This window comes from Nomascus leucogenys, chromosome 19 (genome assembly GCF_006542625.1).
Source record: "Nomascus leucogenys isolate Asia chromosome 19, Asia_NLE_v1, whole genome shotgun sequence".
Classification (NCBI taxonomy): Eukaryota; Metazoa; Chordata; class Mammalia; order Primates; family Hylobatidae; genus Nomascus; species Nomascus leucogenys.
Genome location: NC_044399.1, coordinates 39,850,170 through 39,877,071, shown reverse-complemented (window position 1 = coordinate 39,877,071; position 26,902 = coordinate 39,850,170). Strand labels below are relative to the sequence as shown.

At 48.1% G+C, this 26,902-nt stretch overlaps 1 long non-coding RNA gene across 1 annotated transcript; it reads left to right on the top strand.

The window, feature by feature from the left end:
• Positions 1 to 12,163: 12,163 nt before the first annotated feature.
• On the top strand, positions 12,164 to 26,075 carry LOC115831474. Its single transcript, XR_004026965.1, has 4 exons — positions 12,164 to 12,524; positions 21,133 to 21,200; positions 22,586 to 22,845; positions 25,146 to 26,075. It is a non-coding gene; the product is annotated as an uncharacterized LOC115831474 (long non-coding RNA).
• The last annotated feature ends 827 nt before the right edge of the window (positions 26,076 to 26,902 follow it).

The window sequence follows — 26,902 nt, the reverse complement described above, 5'->3', positions numbered from 1 at the left end:
TTCTTAATGGTTATCCTAGGGATTACAATATGCATCTTAATGTGTCACAAGGTAGGAAGGTGAAATATTTGATTTGACAGTTTGTTAGCTTGAATTATTACTTTTTAATATTTAGGCATTTGGCGTGTGGTCTCCATTTGTACCCCACCGCATGCCTTGCACACGTTGAGGAAGGCCTGCCTTTCACATATTTGTATGCATGTGTTTTTTTGCATAATTATATTCATACTATGAATTATATATTCTGAATACTGCAGTTATATATTCTGCTTTTTAAAGTTAACATTTTGTCACAGGCATTTTTATTTGCCATACATTTTTATAAACTTTTTTAAAGGCTGTATTGTATTCCACTGAATGGATGGGGCAAACTTCAGTTAGTCATTTCCCTACTTTAGGACATTTAGGTCATTTTAAATTTTTGCCTTAAAAAAAATAAAATGCTGCAATGAAGCCTGGGCACGGTGGCTCATGCTTATAATCCCAGCACTTTGGGAGGCCAAGGTGGGCAGATATCTTGAGCTCTGGAGTTTGAGACCAGCCTGGCCAACGTGGCAAAACCCCGTCTCTACTAAAAATACAAAAAATTAACCAGGTGTGGTGGCATGCGCCTGTAGTTCCAGCTACTTGGGAGGCAAGGGGGCTAAGGTGGGAGAATCGTTTGAACCTCGGAGACAGAGGTTGCAGTGAACCGAGTTGGCACCTCTACACTCCAGCCTGGGTGACAGAGGGAGACCCCATCTCAAAAAAAAAAAAAAAAATCGCTGCAATGGGGATTTTTGTACACATAACTCTTTTCACATTTTTGAATTTTTAGCATAAATTCCCAGTTGTAAAATTACTCTGTTGAATATAAAAATATGTTTATAGTTCTTGATATCTTTCACCATATTATTTTCCTTGAGAATTGTAACAATTTACTCAGGTCAGCAATGAGTAAATAGGTTGGCTAGCTATTTTATCACATCTTCATGAGTTCTGGGTGTCAAGTTAAACTTTCCACTTAACTTTGCATTTCTTTGGTGATTAGCAAGGCTGCACATTTTTCTGTAAATCTATTTACTAGTTATAACTCGTTTTATGTAATTTGCTTCATTATGCTCCTTGCTTATTTGTATACATATAAGGCTTTTTATGTTTGTAACTATCAGTTTGTATGGACTCTTTATGTAATATATCCTCCTCAAAACATTTTAGCAAAGAGATAGAATATAAATAAAAGCAGATGATTTTTAAACTTATCTACCTTAAATGCTGCAAATATTTTTCCTACTTGCCCCTTTTTAGTCTTTTTTAATACAGAAAATTTACATTTGTCTGTAGTCAAACCTGCTAATCTTTTCTTTGTGATTTCTTCAATCATTTCTAAGTTTAGTAAAAGACATTCTCCCTCCAGAGATTTGGTAACTGTTCAAGTCTCTCTTTTAGTTTGCCTTGGTTTTTAAAAAGTATGTATTAATAACTTTAATCCATGTAAAATTTCTCTGTAAAAATTCCCTCTGGTTGAAGAAAGAAGAGGATCACAAAGCATAAGTTTCTCAAACTCAGTTAGTTTCTCTTCCCTGCTTTCCTTGCCTGCATCAGACTGGGCCCTGAGCTTGAAATCCCAGAATTTTGAGAGGCCAAGGTGGGAGGGTCATTTGAGGGCAAGAGTTTGAGACCTGTTGTCCATCTGTCTACAAGGAGGAGATAACACAGAATCAGAGCTTGCCTCAACTCTCCAGCGCTGGACCCACATCCAAGGAGGATGGCCCAGAGTGGTGGGAAGAACATGACTTGGAACCCGAGTTTGGACCCTGGCTGTGTGTGAACACTCAGGCTCCAGTTGTCCCTTTGCAGAATGGGGCAAAGGATGCCTGACTGACAGGGATGCTGTGAACATAATACAAGATGATATATGGAATGTTCTAGAAAAGTACCTGACCCATCATGGATCTCTCGGGGCCCTGCCTGTGCACTGACTTGGCTCCTGGGTCCCACCTCAAGATCAAAGGTGTTCCTGGGCCTCCTTCTCCTCTCCAAGGAGCATGGGCAGGCCTGCCAGAGCAGTCCAGAGTGTCGGCACCTTTCGATGAGGAAACTGAGGCTGGGAAAGGCTAAGTGGTGGAGCAGCAGATGCTCTTACCCGCACTGACATGCTGCCTCCTCCAGCATCGCTTTCCTCACGGCACCTCAGCCTCCTCATATGTCAAATTGAGCTAATGGCGCTTATTGGTCTCTACTGCTGAGGGGTTACTTGAGCAAATGAAAGGTTCTGAAAAACCCATGGAAAAATCGAGAGGCAAGGTAGAGTCCCTGTGGGCTGCTCAGTGTACTCCTCCCGCAGCTCTGGACACAGACGAAGCCTCTGTGTTAGCTCTGAGAGGCTTTTTGCCTCCCCACCCCCGGCTCCCCAGGAAAGCCCTGCAGAGACTCTGTGAAGGCCCCTTGTCCCCGTGGCTCACCAGGCAGGAAGCTCGTGGCTTGGCTGAGGCCCCAGGAAGCAGAGTCTGGGAGGTGAACCGTACCTCAGGCCCAGCTGTGTTCAGCTTGGAGTAGCTTCTGAAGTCTCAGAGAGGGAGGGTGAGGAGGAACCTCAGAGGTCACTGGGCCACCCCATTTCACAGATGTAGAAGTTAAGGCACAGAGTGGAGAGCCCATTAGTGGCAGTGTCAGCACTTGGGCTGGGGGATCCTGGCTCCAAGTCCGGCATACTTTCCGCTTGGCCTCCGCTGCTGCAGTGGCCTCTTTAGAAGGCTCCCTCTGATCCTTCTAGGAAATTCTCTGCAACCTGATGACATTTGAGCAAAACTGCATGATGTTGGAGGATCATAGCACTTCTGAGAAGCAGAACAAAGCATTAAGAACAAGGTGTTCCCAAAGGAGGCATGAGGGGGTCAGGAGGGAATTTCCTGAGAATAGGACTTTTCAGGGAAGGGAAAAAACTGTTTCGAGCAAGAGCTTGGCTTTTTCAGAGCAGCTGGGAAAATGTGGGGGCAGCGGCTAGAGGCAGGCAAAGGTGGTAGGGAAATCTGACATCACCAACCCACCCTGCCAATTTAGCATTTAAAATGAAAGTTGTCTTCTCTCTTAGCACTTTTTTTTTTTCTTAACAGAAGCCATACTGCTGAGGTGTGAGGGGTAACAACGGTTCTCAACCTTGGCTGCACCTTAGAATCCACTGCGGTGCTCTTCCAAACCCCAAGCCAATTACACGGGAGTCTCTGGGTCAGGACCTGGGCATCAGTGGTTCTTAAAGCTCCCCAGGTGAGTCTAATGAGCCGCTGTGAGCAAGTGCTCCCAGCCCCTGAATCATTTTGCCGGCTGACTTATGAATCTGAAATGGAGCAAATGTGTAATTCCGTTCGCCCCTCACACTTGTGCAGTCCTTCTTCACAGGGAGGCCACAGGAAGAGATGGTGCCCTTCTCTCTCCTCCGCCAGGCTTATCTTACTGTCCTCAGGGCCCTGCCTAAGGCCCACCTCCATTCCAAACCAGAATTATTCCCGTCCTCCAAATCCCTGCAGAGGTCAGATTGGGCCACCAATGTACCTAGGGCTCCTTGGCCAGCCTATGAATCTCCCCGGTGGCTGTTAAACAATGTCGGTTGTTATTTCTGTTTTCAGTCTTGCCCAGGTCATCCCCCCAACTCGCTGTGAGCTCTCTAAGGACTAGACCCCCATACCTTCCCCGGTCCTGGGCTGGCCAGGAGGCTTCAACTAAGACTAAGACTTGTTATCAGGGAGCCGAATATATTCGTTGCATCCACTTGAGTCACAAGTACACATTTAATTCTGAAAATGGCTCTGGGAGATTGGGACTGTATTTTTTTTTTTTAATGTCCATTTTATGCTGAGGAAAATGAAGCTCAACCAAATAAATGGTTTGTATAAGGTCACGGAATGAGGAAGTGGCAACCTGCTGGGTCCATTGAGGTTCCTTTCCCACCACACAGCATTCTACTGCCATAGGGTAGTCCGCAGAGCAGGCAGAGCTGGGCTTGGGGGAAGCTCCAGAGCGCTCTCTCTTCAGGGAAGGTCTGGTCTGACCAGCTGGGGAGGCCATCTGTGAAGGCTGCTTGGTCTCCAGTTCCTCAGGGCTTAGGAGAGGGTGTAACATCATGTTAAAACGGAAGTTTCCGCTGAGATGTTCAGATGCTAGGTATCAGCTCCCAGAGTCACTGGAGCAAAATGCAAATTTTATAAGGAAATATTTAAAAACTAGGTTTTTACAACTCTTCCAGCCCTACTTATGGCTGAGGATCAGGTTGTTGGAGACTAAGGGGGAAAGGAATTGCTTATGAATGCCATGTTCCTCTTCTAGGAGGAAAGACAGTGGAAGGCACCTGCCTCTCACAGTAAGTCTATGAGGGGAGCTTCATCAGAACTTCTCTGAAAGAGGAGCCAGGATCCCTGTACTATGGGGTCCCAGTGGACTGGTGCCTGGCTTCCGCCTGAGAAATTTAGCTGGGACTATAGGCATGCGCCACCATGGCCTGGCTGATTTTTGTGTTTTTAGTGGAAACAGGGTTTTGTATTTTTAGTGGAGACCAGGGAAGAGAAACTACTGAGTCTGAGAAACTTAGGCTTTGAGATCCTCTTCTTTCTTCAACCAGAGGGAATTTTTACAGAGAAATCCATATTGGTGAGACTGGTCTCGAACTCCTGACCTCAGGTGATCCACCTGCCTCAGCCTCCCAAAGTGCTGGGATTACAGGTGTGAGCCACTGCACCTGGCCTCCACCTGAGAAATCTAAAGGGCTGGTGATGGCGTGGCCAACCAGCTGCTCAGGGGATGAGCTGAAGGGGAGGCAGCTGTGCTGAGTTTAGCCGAAAGCTCTTGAGTCTTCTGAGAGAGAGGATGCATTGAGGTGTCCCATGGGATCGATGAGAGCCCCAGGGTAGAGAGGGTCTGTTGTGGGTTGAATTATGTCCCTGAAAAGATGTTCAAGTCCTAATTCCTGGTACCTGTGAATGGGACCTTAGTTGGAAACAGGGTCTTTACAGAGATAATCAAGTTCAGTTGAAGTCATATTGGATTAGGGTGGCCCGGTATCCAATGACTAGTGTCCTTATATGGAGAGGAAGACTTGAAGACATAGAGACAAAGGGACACAAAGAGATAGGAGAGAAGGCCATGTGATGACAGAGGCAGAGACCGAGTGATGTGGGGACAGGCCAGGGAAGGCCAAGGATTGCCAGCAGCCAACAGAAGCTAGGAAGAGGAAGGAAGGATCCCTGCCTAGCACAGCCCCGCTGACAGCCTCCGTCTGCCCTTTTCCTCCAAAGTCCTGCCCAGGCTCCTCTTGGATTGAAGAGTCCTGAGCCCAGGCTTGAACTGATAACTGCAGCCAGGGAGTGAAATGTGCTGATTTGCTGCCCCAGGAGCCGGTGGGGTCAGCCCTGTCTAAAGCACAGGAGCTCGGCACAGGGGAAAGGGTAACTCCCCAAAGGAAAACTGAGGTGCTATTACCAGAAGCAGAAGAGCTGCCACTTAAGCAAAATAACCCATGTCCCCACAACCTTCAGTACCAGGCCCATCAATCACCGTCTAGGCTTACATATATAATGCAGATAGGACATTAGAGAGATGGCAAAGGTTTAGATAAAATGCTGTGATAATTTAGAAACATGGGGGTTTTCCCATATGAAGAGTCAGGGACTGCCTCATGGAGGAAGTAGCTTATGAACTGGACTTTCAAGGAGGAGTGGAATTTTGTGTGTGTATCCGTGAGAGGAGGGCACTCCAAGCTGGGAAAACTATACGACCAAAGGTGTGGAGGAGCAAACTATAAACGGGGAAAAGTCAGTGGTTCCATGTAGCCAGAACACAGGCCCGGCAAGAGAAGCAGTGGTCTGTGTGGTAGAAGAATGAGGTGGGGATCAGATCTTAGAGGGCCTCAGGTGCCAGGATAAAGATCTTGGATGGCAGTGTATAGAAAGTAGAAAACCACTGAAGTTCAGATTAATTTAACGTAAAAAGAAAAAAATAAATGGAGCACAACCAGATAAGAGGTTCCTGGAATGGTGTATGCAAAAAAACAAAGATAATCTGAATGTCCCGTTGGCACCTCCAACCCAGCTTGTCCACGATGGAAGCTGGCCTCATTTTTCCCCATCCCTACCTGTCTGCCTGTTTCCCCTGTCCTAGTGAGCAGCATGGGCATCCCCAAGAGTCACCCAGGACTCTTCCCTCTCCCATATCCCCCACTGCAAGCTCATCTCCAAATCCTGCTGATTATTCCTTCCAGATGTTTCTTGAATGTACTTGTCTTGTTCCTCCACAGTACTTACTCTTCAGCCACCATCATCTGCCACTTGGATGGCTCCAGCAGCCTCCTAACTGGCCTCTCGCCTCCAGCCTGTCCCCCCTTCAGTCCTCCACACAGTAGGCAGGGTCCTCTGTTTAAGTTATAGCCAGCTGGGGACTCCCTGCCACCCCGCTTCAGAATCTGGTCTTTAGCCCCACATCTTCCTGCTCCCGGATTTGGAACACACCAGCCATCCTGAGCTGCTTTCAATTCATGAAAGTAGTGTGACCCATCTCCCCTTTGGCCCTTTGCATGTGCTGTTGCCTCTGCTGTCCTCTCTTTTCCCCACTCCCTGGTTTAGGGGCTGGAGGGCTGTTCCTGGTAGAAAGGTTTTTTAGGAGGCTGGAGAACAAGAGAAAGAAGTTGGGAGAAAGCAGGAAACTCCCTGTGGTGGACACTTATCTCTCTTCTGCCCTGCACTTTCCTTCTCCTGGGAGCAGTCACCACCCTCTTGTGGAGCTGCTCCTACACTCAGCTATGTGGTCCAATGAGTGCCTCCATCTTTTTTTTTTTTTTAATGGAAACAGGTTCTCACTATGTTGCCCAGGCTGGTCTTGAACTCCTGGGGAGACTCCATCTTTCGTGATCCTTCCTTCCTGTCCCAGTGATGGGTTGTGAGGTTGGCAGTCTGACCTGAGCCAGACTAGTCACAATCTTCCCAGAAATTGTTCTAAATAGAGCTAAGGAGAGAAAGCCTCTTTCCTTTTCAGGTGTAAGGCTGAAAGGACAGACTGTAGACCTCCATGCTGCTAGACATCCTGCCTTGTGGAAAAAGATGGTATACAGAAAGGTGGTATACTGGAAATGACAGGCCAAAAGACAGGATCCTGACAAGGCTCAAGTCACTTCTAAGTTCCAGGGTTACTTGTAACTTCACCATCCCCTAGAGCAGTCCTTTTCAGGCTATCTGGAGGAAAAGCCAGATTTTTTTGCCCAATTTGTTATAAAGTAATAGTACTTCTGTGGAATACACTTAAAAACTTAAAAAAAAAACCCAAACACAGTTTTATTTATTTAATTATTTGTTTATTTTTTGAGACAGGGCCTCACTCTGTCACCCAGGCTGGAGTGCAGTGGCACCATCACGGCTCATTGCAGCCTCAACCTCCTGGGCTCAAGTGATCCTCCCACCTCAGCCTCTCGAGTAGCTGGGACTACAGGCATGTACCACCATGCCCGGCTAATGTTTTTTTGTTTTTTTTTGTAGAAATGGGGTTTCACCATGTTGCCCAGGTTAGTCTCAAACTCCCGAGCTCAAGCAATCCACCCGCCTTGGCCTCCCAAAGTGCTGGGATTACAGGTGTGAGCCACCATGCCTGGCCCAGACACAGTTTTAAAATCCCATTTTTTTCTCCTGTTATAGTCAATAGACTAATATTAGTTTGCCAATTTGTTATGAAAGTTTGGAAACACTTCTTCTTGATTTCTGTACTCACCTTCTCATTGACTGTATCAAGTAGCCAGTCCGTGACCAGACTTTGAGTAGCCCTATCATAGAGGTTGTCATACAGCTCCACCCTTGCTGGCACCAGCTCTGCATTCCAGCCTGCAGAAGAGGAAGCTTAGGGCAAGCAAGTTCCTTTTAAAGAAGCAACACAGACCAGAGCGAGACTCTGTCTAAATAAATAAATAAATAAGTAAATAAGCAACACAGATGTTGCACATATCACTTTCATTCTATTCCATTGGTAAAAATGTAGTCACACTTAGCTGAAGGAAGGCTAGAAAAATGTAGTCTCTAGTTGGGTGGACTTGTGCTATTACTAAAAAGACAAAGGAGAGATGGCTCATGGCAGACTATAGCTTCTGCCACACACCCCTGCTACGTGCCTCTAGGGCCTGGCTTTGTACTTAGGGGTGCTGGGGGCTTGGCTAGGTGAGAACTATAGAACACATCTACCACCCTACAGCAAACCATCCCAAAATTTAGTGGATTGAAGCAACAATTTTACTGACTTGCAGTTTTAAAGGTCTGCAGTTTGCCTGGGCTCAGCTGCTGGGTCTCCTGCTGGTCTTGCCTGGGGTCGTTCATGCAGCTGTAGTTATCTGGTGGTTTGGCTAGGGCTGCCTGGTCAAAGATGTCCTCACAAGTCTGGCAGTTGACCAGCTGAAGGCCTCAGTTCTCCATGTGGTCTCTCCAACAGGCTAGCTCAGGCTCATTCACATCATGGTCTCTACATTCTAACCACAGCCAAGGAGAGGGTGAACCCCATGCACAAGTACTTTCAAACCTCTATTTGCATCACCTTTGCTAATGTTCCCTCGGCCAAAATAAGTCACCTTGCCAAGTTCGTATTCAAGGGCAGGACAAATAACTTCACTGTTAGATGGGAAGAGCGGCAAAGTCACATTGCAAAGGGGCGCATTATACAGGAAGAATTATTGAGGCCATCTTCATAAAGGGTCTTCCACGGTAACCTCAGGCTGAGGCACCTTTATATAGGACGAGGCATGTCTGTCTGCCCTTGTTCTGGTCAGGATCTAGTGGCCCCAACAAAAAAGACTTCGCAAGTGTCTCAGGGAACTTTCGAAGGTACACGTGGCACTCCCATGTACCTGACGGGCTGCCAGCAACCAAAGCCATCCCTGGGAGCAGCCTGTCTCTCTGGTGGGCTTCAAGATCTCCCTTGTGGCATCCCTTTCCTCGCCGTGTGTCTCCTCACTCTCCTCTCTGCTCATTGGTTTCTTCTATTTACATCCAGCACCTGCTCCCTCGCAATTTCTACTTCCACTGGACACATACGGAAAGCACCTTTCACCTTCTGGCCCTGGTGCAAACTGGCTCAGGCTCTCCATGTTTCCCAGCTCCTGTATCAGAAAGGATGACCCTGATCAATCCAGCTCCTACGCTCAGTCTCCACCACATCACAGGAGGCTGGCCAGGCTATGGATGAGCCACCCTGAGCTTAGAGGCTCACATCCCATCCAGTCACCTGGGGAGGTGTATGTGTGGAAGGGAACTGCAGTAGGTTGAATAATGACCCTCCCAAATGATATGTCAACATACAAATCCTCAAAACCTGTGAATGTGGCCTTTTTGGGGAAAAAGGTCTTTGCAGATATAATTAAGAATCTTGAAACGGCATCATCCTGGATTATTAGGGTGGACCCTCATTCTAATAGCAAGTGTCCTTATGAGAGATACACAGAGGAGAAGACAGACACAGAAGAAGCCCATGTCGTCAGAGGCAGAGGTTGGAATGATGCAGCCACAAGCCGAAGAATGCCTGGAGCCACGGGAGGCAGGAAGAGGCGAGGAAGGATTCTCCCCCACAGCCTTCAGAGGAGCACTGCCCAGCCAACGCTGCCATTTCAGACTTCTGGCTTCCAGAACTGTGACAGGAAACATTTATGTTTGTTTTGTTTTGCTTCAACATTTTTTGTGGTGAAAAATACGTTAACATAATATTAGCAATTTGTAAGTGCAAAATTCAGTAACATTAATTACATTAACAAGGCTATGTACCCATCGCCACTATCTTTTTCTTTATTCTTTTTATTTGTATTACATTATTATTATTATTTTGAGACAGAGTCTTGCTCTGTCACTCAGGCTGGAATGCGGTGGCACAATCTCGGCTCACTGCAACCTCTGCCTCCCAGGTTCAAGATTGTCATGTCTCAGCTTTCCGAGTAGCTGGGATTACAGGCACGTGCCACCATGGCTGGCTGATTTTTGTATTTTGGGTAGAGACAGGGTTTTGCTATGTTGGCCAAGATGGTCTCGAACTCCTGGCCTCAAGTGATTTACCCGCCTCAGCCTCCTCCCAAATTGCTGGGATTACAGATGTGAGCCACCGCGCCCAGCCACCATTTTTTTTTTTTATCATCCCCAACATAAATTCTAGCCATTAAACAATACTCTCCCTTCTGTCTTCTCCCTGTCTCCTGGTAAACTTTATTCTATTCTGTGTCTCTATGAATTTGACTACTCTAGCTACGTCATGTAAGTGGAATCACACAATATTTGTTCTTCTGTGTCTGGTTTATTTCACTAAGCATAATGTTTTCAAGATCCATCCATGTTGTGGCATATATCAAAACTCCATTCCTTTTAATTAGTCAGTAGTATTCCACTGTATGTATATACCACATGTGGGTTATCCATTCATCTGGTGATGAGTACTTGGATTGTTTCTACCTTTTGGCTGCTGTGAATAACGCTACTACAAACATTGGTTTACAGATATCTGTTTGAGTCCCAACTCTCAGTTCTTTTGCTTATATACCTAGCAGTGGAATTGCTGGACCTAATGGTAATTGTATGTTTAACATTTTGAAGAACTGCCAAACTGTTTTCCTAGCAGCAGCACCATTTTGCACTCCCACCAGCAATGTGCAAGGGATCCAGTTTCTGCACATTCTTGCCGACACCTGTTATTTCTCAATTTTTTGTTTTGTATTTTTTTTATGGCCATCCTAGGAGGGGGAAGGTGGTATCTCATTGTGTCTCTGATTTTCGTTTCCCTGATGACTGATGATATTGAGCCTATTTTCATGCGCTTATTGGCCATTTGTATATCTTCCTTGGAGAAATGTCTATTCAAGTTCCTTTGCCCATTTTTGAATTAGGTTGTTTGTTTTCTTCGTTGTTAATTTCTGTTGCTTTAAGCCAACAAGTTTATGGTAATTTGTGACACCAGCCCTAGAAAACTAATACGTTGCTCAAAATCCAGCCTTCTGGGCAGCAGGACCCCATGGTCAGGCAATTTCTTCCAGAAGGCTGAGTAGCCATACAGGTGATATCAGCACCAATTTTATTCACCTGCCAGTGGACGAGTTCTTCAGCTCTTCCCTTCCAAGGCCTGAGACCTGCAAGCCAAGAGGGCTCAAACACCAGTCTCCTCTTCAGTGTGCACATGCACAACCCTTTCAAGAGGTTTGGAAGTAAAAAGGAGTGGGATGGAGCAGCAGTTGAGCGGACCAGGAGACTATACCCTGACGATAGGGATGCTGCCAGGCTCAGCAGGCCTCCACTTCCCCTCTGCCTGTTCCTCTGTCTCCCGGGGTAGGGAAATCCTGGGATCTTTATTCCTCAGCATTCCTTTCCATCATGGTTCTAAGTTAGATTTTGGCAGTGAGATGCACTTGCACAAGCATCAGAAGCTGAAGGCGAGAGAAAGCCCTTCTCTGAATTGGCCTAGGCAGATGCATGGTAGACGGCAGCTTTCAGACAAGCTCCTGCATGCTGTCTGCTTTCTGCTTTGGTGCTGCAGGCAATTGAGATGATCTCCATGCCTTCTCTGCAATCCTGGCACTTCTTGATTCTGTGGGGTCTGACAGTGACTTCCCTGATCTTAGCTAATCCAGCCCTTCCATCCATTATGAATGCCTCTAAATCCCTTGTATTAAAACCCTGTGTATTTGGAATATCTAGAGCAGCTTCCAGTATTATAACCAAACCCTGACTGACACACTGGCACAGATAAAGAAGCTACGTAAAATGATGTGTGGGGAAACATCCTCTTCAATCTTCCCGGCAGTGCTGAGGTTAGGCTGTCATTTTCCCAGTTTCATAGATTAGAAGCCTGAGGCTAAAGAGGTCAAGGTTGCCTGATTCCCAAGCCATTCTCTTTCTACTAGATCATTCTACTCTGCTTCTCTTGATAGATAGGGAGAAGCAGGCATAAGAGGCAAAGAGAAAAGCAGCAGGGGAGGACATGACAGAGATGGACAAAGGAAGAGGCAAGGAGAGACTCATTTGAAGTAGAAAGGGAGAGAGAGAAACCCCAAGGGTTCTGGAAAGTTGGAGAAACTTCTCATAACCTGTACTCAGACAGTGCTTTACAAGGTTACCCTTGCTCTTGGGCAATAGCAATTAGCCAAGTAACCACCGTTCACAGCCCTTTGCCTGTTCTTTATTCTCAGGCTTTTGAGACTGCAGTGTGAACAGAAGACACAACAACCCACGGAGTGAAGAATTCTCTGGGCTGCCCCAGCAATGCAGAGCAGTGTTCCCCTGGAGAGTGGATGAACTCAAGCAGAGGGGCAGCCCCAGCCCTGGGCTCAGGGGGAATGGGAATCAGGTTTGCCCTTGCGCCCCAGGGTAGCTGGTGAAGGCTGTCTTGGATAATCTTCGGCCTCTCCCTTCCAGACTCTTCTTTAAGCATCCCCATCCCACCTTAGTATCCTAGTCCCTCTGCTACTTCCGTGCTTGCCTTCCTGGGACAGTGATCGTTGCAGTTCCTGCTGACTTGGAGTGCCCCTCCTCGCTCTGTGTCCTGTGAGAAAGCAGGTAGGTTGATGAGGGAGGGCAGGGGTGGGCACCTGGAACCCTCCTATGTGACACCCTGGTCACAGTCCCTCTTTGTGGATAGGAAAGGCCAGGCCGGAGTTGGGGGGATTAAAGGCAGTACATGAGATCTGGTCCATCTCCCACAATAGCCTGGACAGGGGCTTCAGAGTTCCTATAAGCCAATCCCTTTATTTTATTAACAAGGAAATCAAGGTTCACAGAGGTGAGGGCAGGAGTCCAAGGCCATACCGTCTGCACACTGGCTCAGGGCCTGGCGCCCAGCCCAGCGCCCTTCCCTCACCTTCTCACTGCCTGGCAGCCCTGCACCTCCCCCAGCCCTGGCGCCCAGTGAGCCGGCACCTCGCATATGATTACAATTACCATGAGTTTGGCCTGAGCCCAGCCATACTGCGAGCACAACCAGGCCTGGTCACTGGCCAAGTTTCCATCTCAGTAGAAAAATGAAAAAGTTCAAGGGATGAATGTTAATCCCAAACACACGAGCAGGAAGGAGTGGGGTGAGGGGGAGAGGCCCAGCCAGGATCTCTTAGGGCAACATCAGTCCAGCAAGAGCTCTGGAGACCCACCCCAGGGGCAGAAGGCCTCTGGCTGGCCAAATTTAGGCTGCTTTGTGGTTGTAAATGCTGCTGCCTCCAGGGCCCGAGATGGAACTCAGCTGGTGAGACTTGGCTGGTGGTCCTAGTCCTCTTCGGTTGGCTCCTGCCTTGTGTATTGTTCATGACCTTCGTGTTTCTGTCATTTACTTGAGCATCTCCATCTCCTGCCATGGGTAAGGAAACAGGCACAGAGACCAAGGGACTCTCCTGAGGTCAGATAGCCACTGAGGAGTGGAATGGGCTGAAGCATAGGCGTCTGGGCAGCCAGGCTGTCAGACAGCGCCTCCCCGTCAGAGCTCCCCAGAGCAGCCTGGGCCTTCCTAGGATGTTCCCGCTCCCTTCTGCCTGCCACTCTGCTCAGAGTCCGAGGAGCTACCTGGCTCTGTCTGCCCCACACCTTGCTGCATGGCCTTGGTGAGGCTCTGAATTCCACCCTGGCTGCTGACTTGTGCCCTTCTAATGCTGACGTCTCACATCTTTGAGGCTTCCAGGCTGATGTTTTTCCAGATCTTTCTCTCTAAGACTAAGATTCCTTTTTTTCTCCCAGACTTGAAACATTTCTGAGTAATACAACTCTCCTAGATTGCTCAACTCCCAGGAACTCCTATCTGCAAACTGTGCTTGATTCTAGTTTCAAGAAGGGCAGCAGCATATTGGAAGTTTTGATCAATGATATATGGGCAGTTACCCTAATATGTATTTCCCCCAGGTTAGATAGATATGAGGACAGCCACTGCTCCTCTGCCTTGGGGACAAAGGAGTTATCATTTTGCTGGAACTCTAAGAACACCATGTGATATTCTTATGGAGGAAAGCAGCCATCAATTAAATATCAGCTGTCAAGTGGGGAAGAGCTGTGGCCCCATAGGGAACAATGGACTTTTTGATTGCTACTGTCCCCAAGGGAATCTGCTTCCTCAGAAAATGAGTTCTGTCTGAGATAAATGTGCTTATTTACACCAGCTTCTAGACTGGCTGAGGTCGGCCCAGGGCCTGCAGCCAGGTATCTGAGCAATGGAGAGAGCTCCAGAGTGCAGCTTCTTGCAGACTTGGGGATTTATAGGCTTCCTGACAGGCAGAGCAGCCTCAGTTTCGAGGCTAGCAGCAGGGAGCCAGGAGGTTGGCCAAGGTTTTCTCAGAGGCTTTGCAAGAAGCTGAGCCCTTGTTGGAAATGCCTTTGAAACCCAGGGGTGTCATCTTCCATCTCCTCTTGAGTCAGAGCCACAGCAGCAGGGCATTTTCGAGGGGAGTGGGGGAGAGTGGGAGAAGGGCATGAAGCCAGTGGGTAGGGGAGCAGAACGTGGAAATAAAGCATTATTTCCAAATGGTCAACTCTTTTTTCTGATTTTCGGAGGCCCAAATGATCACTTTGTATTTAAGACAATCTGGTCTTTAAAAAAAAGATGAAGAAAGGAAAAGATGTTTTTCCAGGTCTAATTATAAGAGTCATAAGGCTGGAACGATTTGGAGAAAACATCTATCTCTAGGCTCTGCCTTCACTAGGTACACACCTAAGCCAAGAGGGAGGTGTTTTTCTATGACTAACCGGCTGGCGGACTCCGTGGGTCTCAGGGCACTCCCACCCTCAATCCATCCACAGTCCCATCACTGGAGTTAAAGTCCACTTCTTCCTTTTAATCGTCATGGGAACTGGAAAGTGGCCAAGAGACTGGAAGAGCCAGTGATTTGGGTCCTCCTGGAATATTAGGGAAAGCAGATTAGGGGTCTCTGTCTCTCACCCCAGGGCACCCAGTCTTTAAAATCTGTGCTGCCCGAAGAAAGGGCAAGTCTCAGAGCCAGGGCTGCCCAAAGGTCTTCTGTCCCCAGCAGGAGTGGACTAAATAGCGTGCCCCTGGGAGGTTTGTCTTCCTAAGCAGATCCAGTCGGTCTTCTTGTTCTGATCAAGTAAAACAGAGTGGATATCCCTTGAGTTAGTGCTGGTGGGAGGAAGTTTGGGGATGGAGAAAGAGTCTCATTCTCTCCCCCACCTGTCAAAACTACAAATCTCCAATTCCCTAAGGTGAGGTGGGGGTCGGGGAGGGAACAGGCAGGTGTCTGGCAGGAGTGGCTGGTCTCCAAGGGTCCCTCCAGCTCTGAGCAGCTTTGTGCTCTAAGCCAGGCCCTGGTAGGACCCCTGTTCCCTTGCTGCAAGCCTCTCCTTGCTCCCACGGCTGTTCACAGCCCTGACTGCTCAAGATGACATTTTCTAAACACTGGAGACAGAGATAAGAAGCAGACGGGGAGGGAGAAAGCCCAAGAACTGGAGCTGGGCCCAGGGAGGAAAGTGGGCTCCTTGCTGAGAGCAGGCGGAGGCATCCAGACCCTGCTGCCGATGAACACCCAGGCAGGGACCTCTCGCCATTGCTTTGACACAGTGCTGAGTCAGGGTCTAACGCCACCACCAGAGCTTGACCCCTTGGTCCAGCTAGTTGTTCACCGGTCAGAACACGTGCTCCCTGAGCAGCCTCCTTGCAGGCACCACCCCACCCTCTGAGGACTCCTTCATTTATACCCAGAAAGGGAGAATGGGACGGAGTTTCATGAAGCGCTGTTCACTGCTATGCCCTGCTCCCTAGATGAGGTCTGACATGTGGCTTTGCGGCACCCGGTAAATATCTATAGAGAAAATAACTTGCTGTATTAGTCTTCCTGGAATGAGCTGGCATTTGAGCTGGGACCAGTTTCCTGGAGAAGAGATTTCAGAAAAAGCAACCAGGTATCCCTCAAAGCAAACACAGAGAGGCTTGGTTAGGTACAGATGGCTTGCATGGGGGAATTTGGGTGAGCTGCGCTTTTAAACCTGTCTGGGTGTTTTCAGGGAAGCCATATAACAGTAACAACAACAATAAAACCAGTGCTACCTTTATGCAGAGAGGGAGGGGCTCTTCTGACAGGGCCTCCTGAGAGTGGTCTCAAGGTCACTTCCGGGCTTCCTCGGATCCCTGAAAAAGAACCAGACCAGCCTGGCCTGCTTCTCTGCATCCCAGGGCCCCCAGAAAAGTGAGGGCTGTTTGGGGGTCCTGGGTCAGATCCTCATCCAACTCCTACCCCTTTGAACTCCCACCTCCAAAGGCTTTCTAATCGCTCCCGCTGGGATCTCAAGCTCCAAGGGAGACTTTCATACCACGCACATTCTGGGACAATCTTTGGTTCCCCTCCTCAGCCTGGACAAGCAGTGAAATACAGCATCCAGCCGCTGCCCGGCTCAGCCATGCTATCTTGGGACAGAAACCTTGAAAGGAATCCCAGCTCTAGCCAAGGGAAACATGAGTCGGGTCTGGCTAAGCCAGGTGGCTTCCCTCTCTCCACCTTCCATCCCCACACCCCCAACTCCACAGCCAATGAGCTGTTTGGGTAACCCCAAGACCCCACTCCCACACAGCCTATGGCCAGCAAAGGCATGCCGGCAGGATTCTAGAACCTTGGCCCGGCTTTGGGTTGCTGCCTTTGAAAGTGTAGCAGGTGTGGGGCTCTAGCTCCAGCCCTCCTCAAAGGAGACAGGAGCATTCCCTGTGTCCGTCTGGCCTTCCACCTACCCTGGCCTTCTCTGCACAGGGTTCCCTTTTGGGGCACTGTGATTGTTCTCAAAGGCAGAGCCCACCCTGGCCAGGAGTGGCACAAGATTCTTATCCCACTTGTAATGGAAGACTTTTTCTGACTCCTCTTCCAAGCCTATCCAGGGGCTTCCATTCTCCTGCAGGTCTCACCTCAGGCTGAAATGTTGATATTTCCTCGTGTTTGGGGACACTGCTGCCGGACTATGTGGAAAAACCTTTCCTGCCTTTGTGTGGCTTCTGTTTTGTTTGTTTGTTTGTTTATGTATTTATGTATTTATTTTGAAACAGAGTCTCACTCTGTCACCCAGGCTGGAGTGCAGTGGCGTGATCTCAGCGCACTGTAGCCTCCGCCTTTGGGTTCAAGCCATTCTCCTGCCTCAGCCTCCTGAGTAGCTTGGATTACAGGTACCCGCCACCATGCCCAGCTAATTTTTGTATTTATAGTAGAGATGGGGTTTCACTATGTTGGCCAGGCTGGTCTTGAACTCCTGACCTCAAGTGATCCACCCACCTCGGCCCGTGCAACCTAGTGTTTTCTAATCACCATATTTTGTAAGAAGTAAAAAAAAAGTGAGATTCATTTTAATACTATATTTTATTTAACCCAATATATTTATATTAACCCAAATGAATATTATCAAATCAATCATTTAATTCATATAAAAAATTACTAATGAGAAATTTCACATTGTTTTTCCATACTAAGTATATTGCTTCCTAGGGCTGCTGTAATTATCACAAACTGGGTGGCTTTAAACAACAGACATGTATTGTCCCACAGTTCTGGAGGCCAAAAGTCAGAAATCACAGTGTCAACGGAGCTATGCCCCCTCTGAAGACTCCAGGGAATGTGAAAGCAAAGTAAAAACCTGGGAGCCCAGGCCGGGCATGGTGGCTCACGCCTGTAATCCCAACTCTGGGAGCCCGAGGCAGGGGGATTGCTGGAGCTCAGGAGTTCAAGACCAGCCCGGGGAACATAGCAAAACCCCGTCTCTACGAAAAATACAAAAATTAGCCAAGAGTGGTAGTATGCACCTGTGGTCCCAGTTACTCAGGAGGCTGAGGTGAGAGGATCACTTGAGCCCAGAAGGTTGACACTGCGGTGAGCTGAGATTGCACCACTGCACTCTAGCCAGGGTGACAGAGTGAGACCCTGAAAAAAAAAAAAAAAAGCAAGCAAGCAAGCAAGAAAGAAAGAACAAACTTGGGACCCCAATTCACCCTGCCAAAAGAAAAACATATTAAGCTGAGAGCTGAGTCATAGAAGAAGCTGCCTTCTTTTTTTTTTTTTCCTGAGCAGATAGCTACAGATAAAACGTAAAATATCTCCACAGAAGCTAGTCTATGTTCACCTTATCTTATGGTGAGCTTGAGAGGAATACATAATTGACCATTCCCCTACCTACTCCTTTTCTCTTGCAACACATGGATTCAGTTATGTGACCTCTTTTCCCTTGAGCCTGCTTTTCTCCTTTAAATATTGAGGCCCTCAGAATCATCCTTAGAGAAAGGCACAGACCTGTCTCCTGGGCATGTGTCCTTAACCTTGGCAAAATAAACCTCTACATTGATTGATACCTGACTCAGATACTTTTTCGTTTACAGGAAGCACCCCTCCGTGCCTCCTCCCAGCTTGGGTTGGTGCTGGCAATCCCTGGCTTTCCCTGGCTTGTAGCTGCATCATTTCCACCTCTGCCTTCATCACCACATGGCCTTCCTCCTCCCACGTGTGTCTCTGTGTCTTTATATGGCCTTGGAGAACAGTCATCGGATTTATAACCAGCCAAACCCAGTAAAATCTTATCTAATTACATCTGCAAAGACCCTATTTCCAAATAAAGTCACATGCTGAGGTCCCAGGTGGACAAGAGTTTTAGAGGGACACTATTCGCCCAGTACAATGTTGGGGGCAGTGACCACTCACTCACCTGATATTTGGCTCCCAAGATCCTGTTCCTGTTGGCTGTTTTTTGTTGTTGTTGTTGTCTTTGTTCTTTATTTTCATTCTGGCAAGCCTTGGGGTAGAATCAAAGGTAAAAAGAAGCAGGTGAGATTAATTTTAATAATATTGTTTATTTGACCCAATATATCCAAACTATTATTTCAATGTGCAATCAGTATAGAGAATTATTAATGACATATTCTTCATTTTTTTCACACCAATTCTTCAGAATTTCATATGTATTTCACCTGTACACCACATGCCAATTTAGACTGACCACATTTCAAGTGCTTGACAACCACATGGGGCCAGTGGCCACCATATTGGACAGCACAGCTCAGGAAGTTAAAAGAAAGGGGTGAGGCTTCTAATGAAGCCCTAGGACACCTCTGGGGAGGCTGGTGGATCCCAAGGAATGGTATTCACCTGATGGCCTCACCCCCTCCAGGTTCTCTCCTGATTATATTTCATCTGTGAGAGGTGGTTTCATGGTGATGAAGGGAGGAATTCATGCAACATCAGCTCACACTGTATCAAACCAGAAGGATGATATGGTTTGGCTGTGTCCCCACCCAAATCTCATCTTTAATTGTAACTTCCACAATTCCCATGTGTCGTGGGAGGAACCCGGTAGGAGGTGATTGAATTATGGGGGCAGTTCTTTCCTGCACTGTTCTCATGATAGTGAATGAATCTCACAAGATCTGATGGTTTTAAAAATGGGAGTTTCCCTGCACAAGCTCTCTTTGCCTGCTGCCATCCACATAAGATGTGACTTGCTCCTCCTTGCCTTCCACCATAATTGTGAGGCTTCCCCAGCCACGTGGAACTGTAAGTCCATTAAACCTCCTTCCTTTGTGAATTTCCTTTGTGAATACCCATTCTCGGGTATGCCTTTATCAGCAGTGTGAAAACGGACTAATACAGTGGCTTTGTTCATTCACAAGAAAAGTGGTGAGCAGCTGGCTGCTCTCTCGTCCCTACGTGAAGTCCCTCCCTTTCCTGTAGGCACAATGCTTGAGGAGCCAGGCCTGGGCTTCTGGGCTCAGAACCAGGGCCTTTCCTTACTGAGTGCAAATGATTGAAAATCTCAGGCTACAAAAGTGGGAGGCATGCACCTCCCCAACAGAGACATGCCATTGCCAGTGGGGACACTGGAATCCCTTTCCCCAGGCAGTGTGGGATGGGTATGGCCATGTGCCTAGGACTGGCTCTTTTCTACTTCTCTACTGCAGACCTGACCCCTTCTGACTGGCATCTTTTCCTTTAGATATGCAGATCTCACTGGCCTGGGCCCCATTCTGTCTCTTTTTAGCATGGCTTGGCCTCTGTCTGCTTTGATTTCTATGTGTCAATTTTATGGTCAAACTCCCAAAGAGCAACTTCATTCCTCTAGGGAATGGGCACCCTCAGTTTGCTCCCTTGAAATACCTGCAAATCTTTATTCTCCTGAACCCTGCTCTACAGCCTCTGTGTTTTTCTGAGAAAAATGAGAAATAACCAGAGCCCAGACCTGGAAGCTAGACCCCAGACATAGTTCATCCACCTCACGGGCTCTGGGGCCTGCTCAGGATGTGCATGCTAGGGAGTGGAGCACCCTCTCCATGGGCCGGCCTGTCCTCAGGCCCCACGACAGACACTGGTCCTGAGCTGGGACAGCAGGATGACAAAGGCTCACATTTGCACTCTGGAGCAAAAACATCACCGGATGGAAATTGAAGTAGAGAGAAAAAGAATGAGTATAGGGGATGAGGAATCTCTGATGTTAACTCAGGGGTACCACCAGTCCCCTAAAGCTGCAAATAACATGAATCAATCCCTCTCTGTCTCTCTCTCTCTCACACACACACACACACACACACACACTCATCTTGAGAGCCTTCCAATTTTTTTCTGCAATGCATGGACCTCACAAAAAAATGACTCAGCCTTACATAAGAGACGGGAATTTGAGGGGGACCAGGAGTGTGATGACTCATTGCCTTGAAATTTCCAGTGGGATACACATGTTTTCTTAGATGATTTTTTAAACATTTATCTTTAATGATTGTCCAAAATAAATGGTTTGGGAGGCAGAATGGAGTGAGAATCCCATGTCAGGGCAGGAAAGAATAGTCATGATGAAGAGGAGGGGGCAGGAGGCTGAGGACAGGGCCCTTTCAGGACAGGTCCCAGAATGTTCTGGTGAGAATCCAGAACTCTACTCCCAGGACCTCGGGGCATTTCAGGAACTGTAATAATACAATCACTTCATATAGCAAGAATCAGCCCCTGAGGTCTCCAGGAAGTACCTTGATTTGAAAGAGCTGTGACCAACCTCAGTGGCATCTCCAACTACCACGCTGCAGAAGTCTGTGAGGCCGTAGTCCTCAGCCCTTTGCACAGATTAAAACCCCAATCCCAGCCGCACCCCAGACCAATCAATCAGGACCTCTGGAGATGGGGCCCAGGCATATATATATATATATATTTTTGTTTTTTTGATTCCTCAGATGATTCCAATGTACAGCCAATGATGAGCAGCTGCTGGGCTGGAGGGACTGGGGCCATTTTATACCAGGTGAGTAATTCAAGGTGTTGATGTCACCCTGATCCTTAGAGGGCTATTAGCCAATCCCTTGAATTTCAGATACAACCAGTTATCCCTCTCCAGGGAGCTTGAGATCTTTTCCTCCCTTTTCTGTTATTTGCGAAAAGCAAATCCCTGCAGGGAAGCCTGGTGTCTACACAGAGCTGACAAGGGGGCAGCTTGGGAAAGGTGGGCCAGGCTTTGGGAGCGAGCGGGTCCCTCCAAGGAGAAGGCCCTTGGATTCACCTACAGGAAGCCCAGAGTTCTCTGACACCAACCCAACTCTCCCACAGCATGCCCGGCCTAGAGGCCCAAGGCCTCCAGCTGGATTGTACCAGTGATCCGCTGTGGGGGCAGTCCAGCCTATGCCATCCATGGCTCCGCTGGCAACAGGATAAAGTCAAGGGCTTCATGCTGGCACTTAAGGTTATACCCAATCTTCCTTCAACCTTCCTCTCTCTCTCCCCAGTGCACATGGACCCTGCCCCACCAGGCTGCCCCCCTCCCTGCCCCAAATGCCCAGCAGGTTCCTACTTCAAGACTTCAGTCACACCCAGCATTCTCTGGTTTACCAATGTACAAAGGTCTTCAGGCATCTCCTGTGGAATGCAAATCCCCCTCGTGTCAGCCCATAGCTCGGGGGAATCTACTGGAGATTGGGTGGAGGTGCAGAGAACAGGTCCCGGGCCCCAAGGGGAGGTGAGAGAAGGAGGCTGAAAGCATCCTGGACACAATTCATCCCCACGGCCTCAGCCTCACCCGCAGACTCCTAGAGCCTGGGCCTGGCTTCTGTGTGTGGCCACTTGATGCCTGGCACTACCTGTCCCATTACCTGCTGACCTCCACAGGCACATCCTGCCCTCCTCACCTTTGTGTGAGAACTTAGCCTCCCCTCCAAGAGCTGCCGAAAGAGGGCTGGTAACTCTGGGCCATATCTGTCTACACTGTCACATACTGACTTTATGTCTGAAGGAAGGGGGTTTCATCTCCCTGAGCCTCCACTTCTTCCACTATAAAACAGAATTGTAAAAGCACTAGCCGCAGAGATTCGTTGTGGGGATTCAGTGAGGCAGTGCAGGTGAAGAGCACAGTCCTTTCAGCGAGGCTGTCTCATAAATGTCGCCGCCATCATGGTGCATGATTATGTATAATCCTTGCAAGCTCACTGGATTCCACACTGGACTGTAAGTGCCAGGAGGGCAGGGACCTTGCCTCCCTGTATGCTGGGTGCCCAGCATGTGTCTGGCACCCAGTAGGGCCTCCACAAATATTACTTGAATAAATGAAGGAGGCAGAAGCTATTATGATTATTTTGTTATTGTTCTCATTATCATTGTCATGGTTCTTATTACTGTTTTTATTGTTATTCTTATGAGGTCCTTCGAATAATGCCACCGGGCTTGAGAGTATTGTGCCCCCTCCCTGCCCCTCTCCAAAAGCCACATTGTCTCTCTGTGTAGCCCCTGTTGGCTGTGAGCACCTTCTCTCCTCCTCTGATTTCTTTGCAACCCTCCTCTTTGGGACTGCTGCTGTCCCCTGCCTCTCACTCTGCAGCTGTGAACCGGAGACACCTGCACATCCCTGCAACTCCCTGCAGCTAAACAAGCAGCTTCTCGAGGAACCCTGTGTGCACAAGGTCAGCCCCATGGGCGGGGAGCCCCACTAGGTGACTCAAAAGCCTTCCTCGAGCACCCACTGCCAGGCAGCCTTTTCACCCATGACTGAGGGATTGCTGCAGTGGGAAGCTGGGGAAAGTTCTGTGCCCACCTCAGGTCAATCTCCCCTGGAAATGCATGGAGTGGGTGCCCAGACCAGCCACACACCCCCAGTTCTTGACCTTTTCATTTCAGACCTCGTATCTTACCTACTCCCCTCCCTTTTCTCTCCACCTCTCTAAGGTGGGTCCCTTGTTAGGGAGCAGTCAATACCTCCCTGCTGCAGCTCCAGGGTTGATGGGAAGTTAGTGGTTCCTGAGCCTCTGCATCCAGGAGCTACAGCTTGAATACCCTCACGAGCCTCTCTCCCCAGGGTCCTGACCTCGGGGAAAGGCTGGGACTAGGGGTGAGGGTGGGAATAGGAGGGTAGGGAAGGAGGTAGGTTGCAGCGCTTGTGACCCTGCTGTGTCCTGTTTGGGCACCTGGGAAAACCATCTCAGGCAATGCAGGCACTAAAATGGCATAGAGATGGGACAATCTGCTTCACATACCTTCGTTCTGAAGAAAATTGGAGCCGGACATGGTGGCTCACCCTGTAATCCCAGTACTTTGGGAGGCCGAGGTGGGTGTATCACTTGAGGTCAGGAGTTCGAGACCAGCCTGGCCAACATGGTGAAACTACATCTCTACTGAAAATACAAAAAATTAGCTGGGCATGGTGGTGGGTGCCTGTAGTCCCAGCTACTCGGGAGGCTGAGGCAAGAGAATTGGTTGAACCCAAGAGGCAGAGGTTGCAGTTAGCTGAGATCATGCCTCTGCACTCCAGCCTGGGCAACAGAGCCAGACTCTGTCTCAAAAATAAATAAATAGAATTGGAAAGGTGAGCCTGCACTCCAGGCTGCCTCTGCACTGCCTAAGCATGACAGTGCCAGGTGACCTATTAGATGGGAATCTGAGAATATAGCCCCTGTCCCCCAGTTCAGGAGCCAGGCTTCAAAAACGGTAGTAAGGAAAAGTCTGGGAGAAGACTATAAGTCTTCCTTGTTGATTTTCTCTCAAAAGAGTCACAGTAGGTCCCAAATATTCCCAACCTCTTCTTTATTTGTGTAGCAGTAAAAATGCAACCTGTCACTCAAGACTTTAAGCCTTCCTTGCCCTAATTAGTATTTTCTCCTGTGTTACTCTATACTGCAGGGCTACCACTGATTAGCCCAACTGAAGGATGAGGGTGGCCTCGTTAATCCAACACTCTAGTTAACTCTCATATCTATGTCAACAATTTTCAAAGGATTATTATAAAGCAAGGACCATCTTTGATAATCGTGTTTTTTTCTTTTTATTCAGAAGAGCCTTCTACGGTCTCAGGACAATGTTTCCTAAAGTCTATTCCATGACTCTCAAGCTTTGTGAGATGTTAATTGGTGTTTTATATGCATTAAAAAGTCTAATAAGTTTGGAAATATTAGATTTTAAAAGTGAATATATTTAACTTTGGGAGGCCAAAACAGGCAGATCACTTGAGGCCAGGAGTTCGAGACCAGCTTAGCCAATATGGCAAAACCCCATCTCTATTAAAAACACAAAAACTGGCTGGGTGCAGTGGCTCACGCCTATAATCCCAGCACTTTGGGAGGCTGAGGCAGGTGAATCACATGAGGTCAGGAGTTCAAGACCAGTCTGGGAAACGTAATGAAACCCTGTCTCTACTAAAAATACAAAAATTAGCTGGGCGTAGTAGTGCATGCCTGGAATCCCAGCTACTCAGGAGGCTGAGACAGGAGAATCGCTTGAATCCAAGAGGCAGATGTTGCAGTGAGCCAAGATTGCACCACTGCACTCCAGCCTGAGCAACAGAACGAGACTCTGTCTCAAAAACAAAAATTAGCTGAATGTGGTGGCGCATGCTTGTAATCCCAGCTACTCGGGAGACTGAGGTGGGAGAATTGGTTGAACTGGAGGAGGAGGTTGCAGTGAGCCGAGATCGCACCATTGTACTCCAGCCTGGGTGACACAGTGAGACCCTGTCTCAAAAAAAAAAAAAAAAAAAAAAAAAAAAAAAAAAATATATATATATATATATGTTTGTGCATGATTCTGAGACTTCACTAGATGCATTAATGGTGGGCAAAGTGTTTTCCAAACTTCCTTGACCACTTGACACTTTTTCTGGGGAGGATGCCACGTGACTGGTGTTTGTGCCAGACTTTGGGGAATTCGGCCTTTGTCAGGCTCAACACAACAAGGGTTCTCATTGCTCACTGTCTTGTTACATGAGTTGTAGGATGTTACACAGAAATGCCTAAAAAGCAAGGAGCAGCCATCAGAATGTTTGGTGACACGGCTCCTCCTGTCGTGGTTCCTTCAGCATGGACTTCACATTCAGCAGACCCATGAGGTGTTCCCTTTCGGATGAGCTCCAAGGTCTTAAGAGAGCATCTCTAGTCTGCGTGAGTCCATCTGAACAACGGTCCTGAGCAAGAACCACCTATAACCATCTGCTCAAAATAACTCAGGGGAAGTCAAAGCTTTCTATGTGGAAGGTGACTGAAACCACATACCCAGACCACTGTAGCATTCCTGACATTACGGAGCTTGGAAATGATTCCAAATGCGAACATAGCTTGCTACATGAGTGACATGTTTTGCTATGACAAGAACTTGGAGTGTAATCCTTCCCCCCTCAAGAATGTGACATCACACCTTATCAGATCCTACGTGTGAGCTACTGACCTCAACCACTGAACTTCAAACTACGTAAAAACCTAAGGGTTTGACAGACGCTTTGAGAGCTTGGGCTGTGGCAAGCTACACCCTGTCAGCCTCTCTTCGACAGGGCCCCACCCTGCTAGCCTTTGAACTTGGAAGCATCACCTGCAAACACCGGTGCCACCCTCTAGCGTTGAGGGACCACATATGTCTTTGTGAATCTCCGTTGTGTGGGACGGCTTCTCTCCCAAGAGCTGCTCTTATAAAAGAGACACACCACATTTTAATGAGCCTTCGCTCTCCACAGAGGCCTGCTTCCATCCTAATTGAGCAAGTAGACTTTAGTAACTTTGGAACTCAGTCACTCTGTGACTAATACACCCTGTCTACCCAGCGCATTCCCTGTGAGATTTGTTCATGTTGTTCTCCCCCTCCTTAAGCATTGTGAACCTAGGAAAAATATCATCTTTGTAGGGCAATAAACCATGTGATTTGTGAAATCATACTTTGAGCATCTCCTAATTTTAACCATACACAATGCCTGAGAACTGGGAAATGAAGAAAGGAGGAATTGGATCTAAAAATATGTTTAACAAAGTATAAATGCCGTGGATATCCAACAACAGGGTGCCTGGACAGATAAACAAGGCAGGCTACCTCTTCCAAATGTCATAGACTACGCAATACATAGAAAGAGGGTCATGGTATTATATGAGGTAAAAAGAGGCCGCAATGCGGAAGGAGGAGAATCGTTGGTTTACAAGACGGTGCGGAGTCTCCCATAGAGAGCATCTGTTTGGCCCGGTACTAGGAGGCCTCTTTGGTGTGAACTGTGAAGCCCCCAGGGAATGGCCCTGATGGGCTAAAATGTGAAGGAGGGGGATGGCTACTGAATTAAAAGAAATAGCAGGAATTTGAAAGAGTGGGGGCTGGCAGCTGGAGGAGACAGGAGCTGCCCAGTAGGACATCCAGGCATCGAGCGAGTGCCTGAGAAGCGTCCACAGAGGATTCCTCACGCCACAGTCTTGGAGGTGCGGGACATTGTGTTTTAGTCATTTGCTCTATTATCACATAAAGTCATGCCCCTCTTGACCCTCATGCCTTTAGTAAGTGACCAGGGCAGAATCTCCTAGCGAGGGAGAGCTGAACTGGGGGTGGCCCCCAGCCCCACCTCATGGAAATCCTCAGAGCAGCCTGGAGGGCTAACATACCTGGGTGTCAGGCAGGGCCAGCAGGAAACAGCACCACTCAGAGTGGATGAGTGAGCAGAGTTATGGAGGGACCATTTTACAAAGGTATGGGTGGGCTTGGGGGAAACCAGATGCAGTGCAG